Source organism: Notamacropus eugenii, chromosome 1 (genome assembly GCF_028372415.1).
Source record: "Notamacropus eugenii isolate mMacEug1 chromosome 1, mMacEug1.pri_v2, whole genome shotgun sequence".
NCBI classification, from domain to species: domain Eukaryota; kingdom Metazoa; phylum Chordata; class Mammalia; order Diprotodontia; family Macropodidae; genus Notamacropus; species Notamacropus eugenii.
In genome coordinates, this window is record NC_092872.1 from 354,067,532 (window position 1) to 354,084,223 (window position 16,692).

Sequence of the window (16,692 nt, forward strand, 5' to 3'; positions counted from 1 at the left end):
AGCAGAAAGAGATGTATAAAGAAGAAGGTTCAAGTGGAAGCCCTCAGTCTTAAAGGAAAAGCAGTAGAAGCTAGAACAGAAGAAAGACTGGGGAGACCGAACTAAGTATAAACCAATTTATCAGGTACCCATTCATAGTAGTCAGGATTTCTACCTGCAGCAAAAAAGGTTTGAGTAGACATTTTTTTTTTTGATAATCAGATCAATAAAACTGTCCCATCCTCTACTCCAGTCAAAATTGGCTAGACATTACCTTCAAAATGCATTCCATTATCCTGCATTCTAATGTGTGCTCAGATTATTCTAATAGTCTGGAAGTCCATGCACCCTCTTCTTCCTACTAAATCCAAATTCTCTCTTCTCTCCAAGTTAGGATTCCCGATATAAGTAAGAGTCAGACTAGATGACCCATAAGGATCCAATCACCATTGAGATTTTGTGATGCTCTGATCCAAGGTCCAGCTGCACCTTTGATGAAACCTTTGCTGATAAATCCAGCTTACAATGATTTCTCCCTCTTCTGATTTCCTATAATCTATCCCATCTATTTGGCTTTCCCATATGATACTTTGTCTGGTGATGTCTAGAACTGGCAATTAAAATTTCATTGCTATTTAGCTCTTCTCATGTTAATTTTCTCTCGTCACTGTAATGACCTTGTATTTCCATTTCCTCTTTTTTTCTTTTGTAATTTTTTTATTTAATTAATTTATTTGTTTTCAGTTTCCAACAATCACTTCCATAAGTTTTAAATTTTCTCCTCCCCCTCCTTCCCTGAGATGGCAAGGAGCCTTATATGGGTTCTACACATACATTCTTATTAAACACATTATCACATTAGTTAAGTTGCATAGAAGATTTAAGACAAATGGGAGAAACCATGAGAAAAACCAAACTAAACCAAAACATAACACAAGAGAAAATAGTCTGCTTCATTCTGCATTGTTTCCACAGTTTTTTCTCTGGATGTGGATGGCATTTTGCCTCAAGAGTCCTTTGGAAATGTTTTAGGTCCTTGAATTGCTGTAAAGGGCTAGTATCAGAAACAGTGCTTGAACACTGTGGCTATTACTGTGTATAATATTCTCCTGGTTCTGCTCATTTCACTCAGAATCAGTTCGTTTAAATCTTTCCAGGTCTTTCTGAAGTCCCCCTGTTCGTCATTTCTTATAGGATAGTATCCCATTACATTTATATACCACACCTTGTTCAGCCATTCCCCAACTGATGAACATTCCCTCAATTTCCAGTTCTTGGCCACCACCAAAAGAGCTGCTATAAATGTTTTTGTACATGTGAGACCCTTTCCCATTTTTATGATCTCTTTGGAATACAGTCTTAGAAGTGATATTGCTGGGTCAAAGGGTATGCACATTTTTATAGCCTTTTGGGCATAGTTCCAAATTGTTCTCCAGAATGGCTGGATCAGCTCACAGCTCACATTCAACAATGAATTAGTGTTCCAACTCTCCCACATCTTTTCCAACATTTATCATCATCCAACATTTATCATTTATCAACTGGGGACTGACTTGTATTCTTCTGAATTTGACTGTTCCCCAATTGATAAATGGTCAAAGCAAATGAACAGGCAGTTTTCAGAGGAAGAAATCAAAACTGTCTGTATTCTTACGAAAAAATACTCTAAATCACAATTGATGAGAGAGATGCAAAACAAAACAACTCTGAGGTACCACATCACACCTATCAGGTTGGCTAACACAACAAAATAGAAGGATGATAAATGTTGGAGAAGATGTGGGAGAGTTGGAACACTAATTCATTGTTGGTGGAGCTGTGAGCTGATGCAACCATTCTGGACAGCAATTTGGAACTATGCACAAAGGGCTACAAAAATGTGCATATCCTTTGACCCAGCAATATTGCTTCTAGGACTGTATCCCAAAGAGATCATAAAAATGGGAAAGGGTCCCATATGTACAAAAATATTTATAGCAGCTCTCTTTGTGGTGGCGAAAAACTGGAAATCAAGGGGATGCCCATCAATTGGGGAATGGCTGAATAAATTGTGGTATACGAATGTAATGGAATACTATTGTGCTATAAGAAATGATGAATAGGCAGACTTCAGAGAGGTCTGGAAAGACTTATATGAACTGATGCTGAGTGAAAGGAGCAGAACCAGGAGAACTTTATACACAATAACAACCATAGTGTGCAAGGAATTTTTCTGGTAGACTTAGAACTTCACTGCAATGCAAGGACTTAAAATATTCCCAATGGTCTCAAGGCAAAATGCCTTCCACATCCAGAGAAAGAACTATGGAATTCGATCACAGGATCATTTTCTTTTGTATTACGTTTTGGTTTGTTTTATGATTTCTCCCATTCATTTTATTTCTCCTATGCAACATGACTAAGGTGAAAATGTATTTAATAGGAATGTATGTATAGAACCTATATAAAATTGTATACTGACTCAGGGAGGGAGTGAGGTGGGAGGAGGGAAAGAGGGGGAGGGAGGAGGAAAAAAATCTAAGTTATATGGAAGTGATTGTAGAATACTGCAAACAAATAAAATAATAATGAAAAAATAAATTTGACTCTGTTCTCTATATATTTTAGAAATGAGGCCTTTATCACAGTCACTAGTTGTAAAAAAAATTCTTTCTCATCTGCTTCTCTCCTAATCTTGGTTGCATTGGCTTTGTTTGTGCAAAAACTTTTCAATTCAATGTAATCAAAATTATTCATTTTGCATTATTCCCTTTTCCTCTTGAATTTCCTTGTATTTTCTCTTTCACTTTCCTGTATTTTCTCACAGTGTATACGGCCTCCATACACTCCATATGCTCTCTCTGCCTCATTGGTTCCCCCAGTGCAAAACAGTCATTGGCTTCTTAAAACTTGACCAATGTACCTACCACAGTGACTCTACCCCTCTTACTCTCCAGGTCCACAACAACTGGTAGAGCTATCAATGAACCAATGAAATCACAAATTTAGACCAGCCTTCCCACCCCCACAAAAATACCATAAGGTAGTCTTGCATACAGAAACATTCAATTAATAAACACAATAAAATAAATGAGAAATTCAGCATTGTGAGAGGGAAAGAGCCCTGGACTAGAAGACTTGTATTTGAATTCTGGCTCTAACATTTACAATCTATTTTAACTATGGACAAGTCATTTTCCTTATCTGGGCCTCAGTTTCCTTCCCTATTCAATAAAAGAGTTGAACTAGATAAACTCTAAGGTTTGACATTCTTTGAATGTGCCACCTTGGTTCTGGTCTCAACTGTGTTATGAAATCACTGAGCAACCAGTGCAAGTCACTTACTTGCCTTCTCTGGGTCCCATTTTCTTCATCTGTAAAGTGAGAAGACTGAACTAAAAAATATCTGGGTCCCTCTCTGCTCTACCATCACCTGATTCATCAAATTCAAATTTATTATTTCTGATGAGAGTCTGAGAATGCTGGGAAAGAGGAAATGGATTTTGCCTAGACTAGAGTGTGTCACAGAGCTGCTAATTATGCTCTGCAATTAAGAAATGACCCAGCGCAGGTGCTCATGGGAAGAATGGTGGTAAAAACTTGTCACTAGTTGTGGCAAAGGAAGGAGTGTGGATTGAGCTGCCATAGCAGTCAGAACAATTGAACTGGTGCAGAAAAGTCAGTGTGAGTGATAGGGAGAAAAAATAGCTGAGTATGTGGAAGTCAATTTAGCCAGTCTTCCATAACAAAATGGTAAAAGGCGATATACACAGTTCTCCAAAGAAGCGAGTTTGCTCCAAATCCCTAATAAGAAGAGAAATGTACAAGACAACACAGACAAAAAAGAGGTAAAGATAACAAAAGAAGGAAATAATCACTTAGCATAGTGCATGACACATAGCAGGAGCTTAATAAATGTTTACGGAGAGTCAGTGTTGGAAGGAGGGGCTACAGGGAGACAGACGCACTAATACACTATTGAGAATGTTGAGAATTGGTTCAACCATCCTGGAAAATAATTTGGAATATAGACTAATTTTTTTTTTAGAAAAAAGTAAATAAAATGACTAGACCCTGTAACCCAGACATCCCTATCCCCAGGAGGTCAAAGACAGAAAGAATGATTCCATTTACATTAAAATATCCAAGGTAAAACTTTTTGGTGTGGTATCAAAGAACTAGAAACAAAGAGAGCGCCCATTAATTTGGGAATAGCTAAACCACCACGGCTACATGAATAAAGAAATATCACTGAACCGTTAAGAAACAGTGAATATGAAGAACTCAGAAAGGCAGGCCAAGATGCAGACTGAAGTAAACACAATTTATAAACAATCTACATAATGGCCACAATGTAAATGGAAAGCATATTTGTGCACGCCAACACACACACACACACACACACACACACAAGTGAATAAATGATTTCTGTGTAATTATAATGATGGCAGCTAGGTGGCACAGTGGATAGGATGCCAGGGCTGGAGTCAGGAAGACTCTTCTTCCTAAATTTAAATGTGGTGTCACACACTTACTAGCTGTATGACCCTGGGCAAGTCTCTTAACCCTGTTTGTCTCAGTTTCCTTATCTCTAAAATGAGTTGGAGAAGGAAATGGTAAACCACTCCAGTATCTCTGTCAAGAAAACCCCAAGAAGGGACATGAAAGAGTCAGATGTGACTGAAATGGTTCAATAACAACAGCAATTAAAATGAACAAGTTTAGCCTTAGAGGAGAGTTGGGAAAATGAAACTCCCCCTTTTTCTGGAGGTAGGAATATGGATGAGCAATACTGGCCACCCTGTCAAATACGGTTGACATGTTAGTTTTGCTGAACTAATTTTTAATTTTATCTTATTAATTATTCTTTCTTAATCTTTGTTACAAGGAACACCTCACCAGATTGAGGGCAGGGAGGGATATGTTAGAAATAGAGTGCAACAACAAAGATATCCATGAAAATAAGATTTTTTTTTAGAAAATAAAATCAATTCTTCATATCTGCAGGAGAGTTGGTGAGCTTGTGAGCCCCAGATATTTGTGTGGGGATATAAAGCAGAAACAGTGACCTATAAACTGGAGGGGAAAAGAAAGAGACAGAGACAGAGAGAGAGAGACAGAGACAGAGATACAGAGAGAGACAGAGAATTTTAAAACAAGGAGTCAGGTGAGGCAGAGGAGGAGACTCCAAGTCAGTGAAGCTGAGAATGTACAGCAGTGTAAACAAGAACATTATAACTGCATATCAAGGTCCCTAAAAGATATTCATTCAACTAGCATTTACTCAATGTGATGCTACCAGCGAGAGGCACAACAACAGAGACAAAACAGTCTCTATCCTCAGAGAACCTGCATCATTTTTACATTCAATTGGGGGAGAGAGGGCAAAGACAACACATACCAAGGAAGGTCAATACAAAACATATTACATTACAAAGTAACACTGACAGGAGAGGTGAGACGTTAACAACAAAGGAACAAGGATATGGGAAACAAATTTCTCAGTGTGAAAGTTTTGCCTGCAGGTTTTATTTCTTTTCAAGTCTTGCTGGCAAAGGAAAAGCTAAAGTTTACCAGGCAGTCTAGTGCCACACTTCCATGACTACATCTTCCCATAAGCATTTATTTCACAAAAAGGAAGCAAAATGATCAATAAAGGCACAGATGAATGGCAGGTTGAGTAATTGTATGCTCAACACAAGAAAATATAATGACTATTTATCCATCTCTCTATGGGAATCAGCCCTCCAGAGTCAAGAATCCCAGTCCTGTTTATAGTCAGTTAATTCATTTGTTCTGTGGTGTCTAACTGGGGATTACCCCCTGCAGAAATGAATTGGATAAGCATGAAATCAGTTATGGGGTGAACATATAGCAGAGAGGGGAGGGGAAGAAGCTTATTCATCCAACAACCAAAGCCTGGTTCTAAAAATTGAAGTGGTTGGAATTGTAGTGATGGAGGATCTTGAGATAATATATGCCTCTTCAGAGGGTCCTTGAAAGAACTTGCTAGCTTCTGTTCCCTACATTCCCAAAATTTTAACCCAAACTAACCATCTGGAGTAATTTCATGGTATAGAAATTGCCTTATATTGTTAGTCTTTGAGTTCCTGAAACAATGGCTCCAGAAACTTTTCTTGTAGGAGAGAGACAGAGGAAAGAGACAGACAGACAGACACACAGAGACAGAGAGAAAGATAGAGACAGAGAGAGAAAGAGATAGAGAGAGACAAAGAGAGAGATGTATAAATCAATGAACAGGTGAATGGGTCTCCCAGAGAACTGATGTAACTCAGTTTGAGGTCAGCTTCCTAAAACTCACTAAACTTTCAATTTCGGCTAATAAACTTTTGACCACTTTCCCTTTTTTCATCATGTCAAATCCTTGTTTAAATGTTAAACACATTTAATATTTCAGGGCAGCTAGGCAGTACAATGGATAGAACAGAATGCCAAGCCTGGAGTCAGGAAGACTTATCATCCTGAGTGAAATCTGGCCTCAGACACTTACTAGATGTGTAACCGTTAAGTCGCTTAATCCTGTTTACCTCAGTTTCTCATCTGTAAAATGAGGAAATGGCAAGCCATTCCAATATCTCTACCAAGAAAACCCCAAATGGGGTCACAAAGAGTTGGACGCAACTGAAATGAATGACCAACAATACTGTTTCAGGAATAATGAAATTGTTCTATAATCAGCAAGGAACTCCCTCCACATAAGTAGATTGAAATTTGTGCAGTTTTTGCCCATGTCTTCTGATAAATCCTCTATGTAGGACTTATGCTGAACACTTTCCTTTGTTTTATTTGTTCCATTTTGTTACGTCTTAAGGGTTTCATTTATAGCAGTGCCCCTGCCGTCCCTGACTCTCGCTAGATAACCAGCCCATCTCTTTTTAAGGTCATTTGTACACCTGATGCTGCCTTTTATGCTACTCTGGACACTGGGCTCGTGCTGTTGACATATTATTGCCTTTCTTATTGCTGCATTTGTAGCCCCAGGACCTAGCAGACTGCCTGGCCTATAATAGGCAATTAAATAAATGTCTGTCAATTAAGTGATTGACTGAACGAACTAAAAATGTTAAACCTGTAGAAGAGAAAAGAAGATGGGAGAGGGGAATGATTTTTGTATTTATCTGAAGGGTCATCATGTGAATGCAGGATTTGACATTCTGCTTGGCTCTGGAGAACAGAAATAGGAGTAATGAGGAGAAGCTGCTGAGAGGCTGATTAGGGTTCAAAGGAAGGAACAATTACTTAGGAATCAGAGCTTTCTGAAAGCGGAAGGATTTATTTCTTTTGCTACTGAGTTTCCCATGGTTGGAGGTCTCTGAGCAGAGGTTGGATGACCACTTGCCGAAGATAACAAAACGGGGATTCCTGCTCAGATATAGGTTGCAATAAATTGCTTCCAAAGTTCCTTCTAACTCTGAGTTTCTACAATCCTGCAAAATATGATTTATAGCCATATAACAACCTTGTGTAGCATGACTTCCAATCCTCTTAACATGCAAATTGCTACCCAGAAGATGGACCTACTACAGGCTGTAAAATGCCTTATCTGAAATGTAGCTCTCAGAATTGAACACTGTTTCAGATGTGGTCTTGGCAACGTCACCATCTGCATAACAGGCGTTCTCCATTCACTTTATTTTTCATTGCAGATGTCTAGGCCAATCTCTTTTAATAGAGTTGTCTAATATATGTATTATATATATATATATGTATGTATATCTATATGTGTGTGTAATATTATATTTATATATTTAATAGAGTTGGCTAATACATGTATTGTTCTAATAATTCTAGTATTCTAATCTTAACTGAGCCCTCAGTATAGCAAGGAAATTGCTTTTCTCTTCCCTAAATGATCCTTCAGCACAGTCCCTACAGCTGGTTGCTCCAAACCTTCTCTTCTTTTCTCAAGGCTCCCATACCATTCTTCCCTCCCATCTCAATAGAGGACCTCTCTTCACAAACAGAGACCATTCAAAGTGAGCTTCCTTTTCTCCCTTAGTCTATGTTTCAAAACCGTTTGGGATTTCCCACTCTTCTCCTTTATCCCACCCTCTGATGAATAGATGGTCCTTCTCGTAACCAAGGCAAACCCTTCTACATGTACCTTTGATCCTATTCCCTCCAGTTTCCTCCAGCAGATTGCTTCCACAATAATCCTTTCTCTTTCTAACATTCCATCACTTCCCATCTACAGACTCTCCCTGGCTGCCTAGAAACTTGTCCAGGGTCTTCTATAAATAACAGGTTCTTAAGACCATAAAAATCCTTTCGCACTATTATCTATGTCTCATTTCACAGCCAAACTCTTGGAAAAGCTGCTTATGCCCATTCCCTCCCCACCCCCCACTTTCTTTTTTCTCACTTATTTTCTCAAACTCTTGAAATCTGGCTTACACTTTCATCACTCTTTCCAAAGTTATCAATGATCTCTTACTTGCCAAATCTGGTGGCCTATTTTCAATTCTCATCCTTCTTAATCTCTTTGCAGCATCTGAAACTGCTGACCATCGTTTCTTCTACATTTTTGACACCATTCTCTTTTGATTTGCCTCCAAAATTTCTTACTTCTACTAACTCTTCTGTATGTTTTTGTTCTTTGGATTTTTTTTTAGTTGTACAATTCCATCTTGGTTTGCCTCCTATGTGACTAACTATTCCTTCTAAGTCTTCTCTGCTGGATCATCAACCATATCCCATCTTGTAACTTTGGGAATACATCAAGACTCTGACCTGAGCTCCTCTCTCATCTCTTTCTACATTCTTTTATTGACCTTATCAAATCTTCAGTAGTTTAATGATCATTTCAAATCTGCTAGAGTAATAATAGGAAAGCCAAATCTGACCTGTCACTCTCCAATCCAAGAAACCATAATGGTCCCCCCTTTGTTCTAGGAGCAATACAAAATCCTCTGGCATTTAGTAGCTTTCACAACTAGACTCCAACCTAGCTATTCTCAAGTTATTTGTAACACATTATTTTCCTTCATTAACTCTATGGCCCAGACACGCTGTCCTTTCTGCTGTTCCTCACACATGACTTTCCACCTCCTATCTCCATGCCTTTGTATTGGGTGTTCCCCATGGCTGGAAAGAACTCTCTCCTCATCTCTACCTCTTTGAATTCCTAATTTCTTTTAAAGCTCAGCTGAAGTACCACATAAGACCTTTCCTGGTCTTCCCAGCTACAAATCCCTGCCTTTCCAAATAACCTTACAGCAATTTTGTATCATCTCATAAATATATATACATACATACAGTAGACTATAAGCTACTTGAGGGCAAATATTTTTATTTTTATGTTTGAATTTCTAACCATTAGCATAGTGTCTACAACATTGTAGGTAAATTATAAATGTGATAGAAAACTAGATTAATTCAGATTGAAGGAGTCACTATTAAAGGTTCCATGACAACGTAGAACATATTCTCCTGTTAAGAGCCCCAGAGATTGATGTTTGGCCCTTTAATATTTTTGTCAGTGACTTGGATGAAGCCATAGATGAAACATAAGATTTAAAGATGACATAGCTCACATACTAGATAGTATGATCCAAAGAAGATATCAACGGGATAGAAAAAAGAGTTGTATCTAATAAGATGAAATTTAGCATGGAAAAATACACTTCTTCATTTCAAGAAATCAACTTCCTAAATACAAAATGGGGCAGACAGGACTAAATAGAAGTTCATCTAAAAAAAATTCTGGGAATTTTAGTGGATTATAAACTCTGGTCAGCAAAAACCCAAAAATACTTCATGAAGGATTAGACTGGGGCAGGCAGGTGGTGCAGTGGATAGAGCATCAGACCTGGAGTCAGGAAGACTCACCTTTCTGAGTTCAAATCTGGCTTCAAATACTTACTAGCTATGTCACCCTACGTCACTTAACCCTATTGGCCTCAGTTTCCTCATCTGTAAAATAAGCTGGAGAAGGAAATGGCAAACCACTTCAGTATCTCTGCCAAGAAAACCCCGTATGGGGTCACAAGGAGTTGAACATGACTGAAAACAACCTAACAACAATAAGTTTGGACTGAATTTAAAAGAAGAATACCTTCTAGAAATAGAGTTGACAGTCCCATTCTACTTGACTTGGTCAAATCTCATTTTCAGTATTATCTTCAGTCCTGGGCACCACATTTTAGAAAGGGTATTGATAAGCTAGAAAATACCGCCACAAGGATCATCAGGATGAAATGAGGGTATATGCCACATGAGAATCAGTTGGAGGAACTGGGAGGGGGCGGGTATTCAGCCTAGAAAAAAAGTGACTCAAGGAGGATAGGATCACTGTATTCATGCCTTTAAAAGGCGGCCATGTGGAAGAGGGATTAGACTCGTTCTGTCATCTGAAGAGGATAAAAATAGAAGCAAAAGGTAGCAGTTTCAAAGAAACTAAATATTAGGCTTCATTATTCAAGAAACTTTCTAACAATTAAAGGTGCAATAGTCGGCCTGAGAAGGTAGTAGTTTCTTCTTCATGTAATATGAATTTTTCTAGTGTGGATAGCATTATTATGAATTTCCCTAGAGATTTATGAAAGTCTTAAAGCAAAGTTTGAATGACTAGTTGTATAGGTTGTCAAAAAACTTTTTTTGTCATAGGTTGGACTAGAGAGTCAATCAATAAATCAATCAACAAGCGTTTATTCACCTAGTCCATGCTGGGCATTGTGTTAGGCATTGGATAGGAACCAAGTTATATTCCAGTTCTAAAATTCTGTGGTTCTATAATTCTTAAACATGCTACAGGAAAAAAAAAAAGTCTTCTAATGAGATCCTTAAAACATTAATTAGTCCTCCTGTATGGAATCCAAATAAGACTTTTATAAATTTTACCTTATACAGAATAGTTATGTTATATGAAGCCTCTGTACGTAATACTTCCATACTTTAGGTAACCATGCAACAGTAAAGATTACAACCCAGAAGTGATATGGATAGTGGAAAGCATGCTGGATTTGGCATGAGGAAGACCTGGGTTTAAATCCCATGTTAGGTACGTATTACTTATGGGATCTTAGGCATATCACTTAACCTCTTTGTACCACAGTTTCCTCATCTGTAAACTTGGGAAGTTAAATTTAAGGTCCCTTCCAGCTCTAAATTGATTATTTTATGATTCTGTGATCTATCCAAGATTGCCAGGCCTGTGTAATTCTTGTCTAAATCTCCCAAAAAGCCTCCATATTAGGGTCTGACCAATTTGGTTGAGAGCCATCCTCCAAGGCCCCTCACTTTTCTGTGATTATCATTTGGGACACACAGACTATCAGTTCCCCACTCTTGCCTCATGGACAAGCCCCTTTCTGGGGCTGTGTGTGTGTGTGTGTGTGTGTGTGTGTGTGTGTGTTTGTGTAGGTTGTAGTATGTTATCAATCAAGAACTGTATACCACCCTCCCTTCACCCCCCCCCACACATACACATCTGTGTTATCCTTTAGGTCACTGAGAGAAAAGCACGTATTAGTGTTAAAAAGGCAGATTTGTATTCCAGGGAGCAGCTTGGGACCATTCAGAATGCTGTGCAATTTCCCAACTGGGATCTAGTCTGGTTTCTTTCTACTCAATTCTTGGCCCACTTCATTATTCATTATCCATCTGCAGTTCCTGAAATGCATATTGATGGGCCAAATTGGCATGCTACCTATAGACTTCATGTCACAATCTGGGCTACAGGCCTTTTTCTATCATAGATGACATTACTGTGTATTTCACTAAGGAAAGTTTGTCACGTTCAGAGGCTCAACTCAATTAGCACAAGGTCAGCTGGGAACAGGGTCATTTGCAAAACCTTGGCATGAATAGAAAATTCTTCTTTCTTTTGGACTTTCCAGAGTATTTCTTCCATAAAAATTAGTGAACACCTTTGGCAGACAAATAGCTCCCTGTCTGACACCTTGCCTGATAGCTATACTCGGCACATTGTTGAATAGAGTAATCTCTGTTGTCATGTCTGTCTTCGAATCTTGTGTAGTTCTGGCACTTTGTCTGAGGAAAGCCTTTAAGGTTTCATTTTGCTCTAGCCAGCCAAACAGTTCCTTAAAGTCAATAAACTATATTTTAACAGACCAGAAGCAGCTAGCTACAAATATAGCAGTCACTGCAGTATCAGCTGGCTCTATGAAGTCAGATTATCTACTCATTGGAGCAAAGGTCAAAGTAAATGCCAAAATTAAAGAAAGAATAAAAGTGAGATGAAGGGACTGTGTGTGACTATAGAAGGTAAGCTGTACTGGGAAGTGGATCAAAGGAAAAAAACTTTATTAACATTTCCAAAGGAAGTTTAATTCATGCAAAAATGATTGCTGTGATAAAGAGGCAAAAAGCGCTCCTAAAACCCCTTAACAGCAATAGACACTTAATCTCCTTGTGGAGGAGGAATGTGGTAACCCAAATCGATGTGAATTTAAAGTACAAGCTCATTTGCAAAACACCACAATGGAGGAAAAAAATGGAAGATTATGAGCAATATTACCTCCTCATACCTCAAAAGGCTGTTAGGACAAAAGTGGCCCTATGGAAAGCTGAGCGAGATACAGCTAAACCAGATTATTCTGAGAACAGTTACTCATTCATGTGGACAACAAACAAACACAAAACAAAGCAGATCCTCCAACATTTTTACAGTGATCTATTCCTCAACAAGAGAGAAGCCACAACATTTGGACTCATTCATTCACCCAAATACACTTTGTAAATCAGTGCTGATGTCATGAAGAACAAGTAGACTTAAGTATACAGAGGAGAAATATGCACAAAACAATACAATTTTTAAAGGGTCAGTGCTCAAAATACATATCACAAAACAAGCTTGGAAATGATGCTTTTACTCTTCCCACTGGAAATAGAAGGAAGGAAGGAAGAAAGGAAGGAAGGAAGGAAGGAAGGAAGGAAGGAAGGAAGGAAGGAAGGAAGGAAGGAAGGAAGGAAGGGAGGGAGGGAGGAAGGAACAGAGGAAGGGAGAGAGAAAGGGAGGGAGAGAAGGAGGAAGGGAGGGAGAGAAGGAGGAAGGGAGGGAGAGAGATAAGAAAGGAAGACTGAGAAGACACCAACAACTACAGAACCACATGCCTGATTTCTTGTTGTCATAAAATAAAATCTTTATGACACTTTCATGCATGTATCAAAGATATGGTCAGTGAAAACAGATGACTGATAGGCAGACAAATAGATTGATACATAGACAGATAGATAAATGATACAGTGAATTTTGTCTTCCCACTGGACTTTGATGACTCAGGAAGAGGAAGCGAGGCTGACGACTTTGTGCAACTCTACCTCACTTAAATCCAATTCATGCTCAAGTCAAGACATCACCCCCATGATTTCATTAGCCCTCTTCAAAAACAAAGAACAAACAAGAACAACACAAGAGCATTTATAAAACGCTTAATATATGTCAGGCACTGTGTTAAGCACTGGAAATAAAAAATACAAGTAAAACAGAAATAGAGTCCCTGGCTCAAAGAGCTTACATACACTCTAATGGGAGAAGACAGAACATAAAAGCTGAAAGGGGCGGGGAGGGGGGGGGGTGCGCCGTGCGAAGCACAGAAAGTACCTACTTGGGGATAAAGTAGAAAGGTTGTCTGAGGTGCCATGGGCTGCTCCAAATTTAGGAGCCAAATCTTTGACAAAATTTGTCTTCAGTGGCTCATGTGTTTATAGTCACACAGCTGACTGAAAAGTACACAGAACATAAAAAAAATTCTATTGTATATTTAGTGCTGCTTATGAGAGTAGCCAGGCTAATTTTAAAAAAAAAACCTTAAGGAAAGGGTGCAATAAGACAAAAGTGGCCTGTGAATAAATTTCTAAGGTGAATTGAACTGGTCTTAATTGTTTATAAAATAAATCTTTGATTCAGTGATTATCACATGCCATCACAAATCAAATGGAGAGTTTTTATTTGGTGCTAGAATCATAAATCAAAGGATGACAGATTTAGAGGGGAAAGAAATCTCACACATCATTCATTCCAACCTATTCATTTTATGGATGAAGAAACTGAAGTCAAACGAGGTTCAGGGATTTACCCAAGGACACAGAATTGGGATTTGAACCCCAATCTTCTGACCCCAAACCCAGATCTCTTCCTACAACACCCTAATCAGTCTAGAAATATTTAGACTCAGAGTCCAAAAGCAGGGGTGGGGAACCTGCAGTCTCTAGGCCACAGGTGACACTGTAGGTCCTCAAGTGCAGCCCTTCGACTGAATCCAGACTTCACAGAACAAATCACCTTAATAAAAGGATTTGTTCTGTAAAACTTGGACTCAGTCAAAAGCAGGTGCCCAAGGACCTAGGTCACATGTGGCCTCGAGGCTGCAGCTTCCCGTCCTTTCCTAGAGTATTAGACTCAGAACCTCAGAGTAGGAAGGGATCACAAAGACAACCTTTACTTCACCCTCCCCCACCATCACCACCAAATAAAGGGAAAAAGGAAACACTCTGCATTGGTTTTATTGTGAAAATGTTATTTGGCAAACATTTACTGATGTGGTTATCAACAAAATGTCCTCAAGGAAATGGAGATTAATTGTATATGCAGACCTTAACAGAATTTTAATTTAACTTCCAACACAACCATGGCAACTTAATCTAGTATACCAGCTTCAGCTGCTATTTTCACTCTGGAAAGATCTGAGTCACTAAGAGCACGGTGCATTTTCAAACTCCCCTTTCCAAATGAATTAATTAATGGTGAAATAATTAGAGAATCATAGACTAGCTCTAAAACAATCACCTTGACAAGAACAATCCTTCATCCTCATTGGAAACTTTGTTAAAGATTGCATTTGAGAGTCAACATTGCAGAGTGGGTAGCATCCTGGCCTTTGAGTTAGGAAAACCTGATTTGATTTCTACCTCACATACTCATGACCTCATTTTCCTCATCTGGATAACAAACGGCTTGGACTCAAAATAGTAGAAAAATAGCTAGAAGATAAAATTCCAAAAGACTCATGATAAAAAATGCTATCCACCTCCAGAGAAAGAACTATGGAATCTGAATACAAATCAATGCACAGTATTTTCTCTTTTTTAATGTTTCTCCTTACTCATGGTTTTTCCCATTTGTTCTAATTCTTCTTTACAACATGACTAGTGCAGAAATATGTTTAATATGATTGTACATGTACGGCTTATACCAGATTGCACACCATTTTGGGGAGAGGAGAGGGGAAGAAATAATAAAATTTAGAACTCAAAATCTTATACAAGTGAATGGATAAATATACATATTATATAAAAAATATTATAAAATATAAAAATATTATAAAAAACTAAAAATAAATAACGGTTTTTAAAAATAAATTATTTATTCCAATCTCTTTATTTTTTAGATAGGAAAACTGAGGCATAGAGTGATTGTGCTAATAGCATCTCTCATTGCCTTGGGGACCAGGGTAACCAACTCCCATATTAGAACTTAACATACCCTGACAAGTTTATAGAAGGGCAGCTAAGTGGTGCAATGGATAGAGCACTGGGCCTGGAGCCTGGCATCTGGCCTCAGACACTTACTAACTGTCTTACCCTGGGCAAATTAGTTAACCCTGTTTGCCTCCATTTCCTCATCTGTAAAATGAATTGGAGAAGGAAATGGCAAACCACTTCAATATCTTTGCCAAGAAAACCGCAAATGGGGTCACCAAGAGTCAGACATGACTGAATAACAACAACAAAAAGCATCATTAATTAATTAATCTCTTTTTTTTCTTGTCTCACACTTCCTAGGCACCAATCATATACAGGACAGGCACACAGTAGGTACATATTAAATATTTTTGATTGATTACCTACAGCAGCTTTTCTGCAGTTCTGACACTATCTCAGTTCAAATTAATTTGATCATGTTTAATACTCAGGTTAGCCAAACAGAGAAGCCCATTCTCTTAGAAAATGAATGACAGAAAAAGTATGAGAAAATGAAGTTTGAGTTAAAAGTGAAACTCAAAAATTTGTTAAGTTCCTAAAACACATGAAAAGAGGTAGGGGGCGATACAAAGATGAGCCAGACACAGCCCTACCTTCATTAAACTTACACACTATTAAGGGAGGGAGGGACAACATATGCACATACAAGCATAATACAAAATGGAACATGGTAACCGTGTAAGTAAGTTACAGAGTTACAAGGAGGAAAAGACCATTTCAAATGAATTAGGAAAGACACCAGAGAAAAATTGCATGTAATTAAGTCCACAAAGACCAACCTCTTCATTGAAGAGATTGAGTGACTTACCTAAACTCACACAGGCAATAAAGTGAGAGGAAGAAGGGGAGGGAACAAATATATATTAAGTGACAACTTAGTGCCAGGTACCCTGCTAAGCTCTACAAATATCATCTCATTTGAGCCTCAAAGCAGTCTAGTAAGATAGGTGCTATTATTATTCCCTTTTTACAGTTGAGGAAACTGAGGCAGACAACAGTTAAGTGACTTGCCCAGATCACACAGCTAGTAAGTATTTGGGGCAGGAATATGAAATTAGATCTTCCTGACTGTGAATCTAACACTATCCACTGTTCCACACAGTTACCTAGGGAGCTACATCTAAACAGTCACCTCTTCCTCCTCTGAAGCTTTTTCCGTAGCTTCTGACAAGTATCTAAACTCACCCATCTGTGTCCCTATGGAGTCTTCCCTGACAGCTTTGAATCTCTACCATCTCCTCCTCCTTCTCTGCCCCCTGTCCCCTCCTG

The 16,692-nt window shown here is 38.4% G+C and overlaps 1 protein-coding gene across 3 annotated transcripts in view; it reads right to left on the reverse strand.

Moving 5' to 3' along the window:
- DLK1 (delta like non-canonical Notch ligand 1) overlaps positions 1-16,692 on the reverse strand; it is a 35,912-nt gene that overhangs the window by 14,485 nt on the left and 4,735 nt on the right. The gene's annotated exons all lie outside the window — the stretch shown is intronic.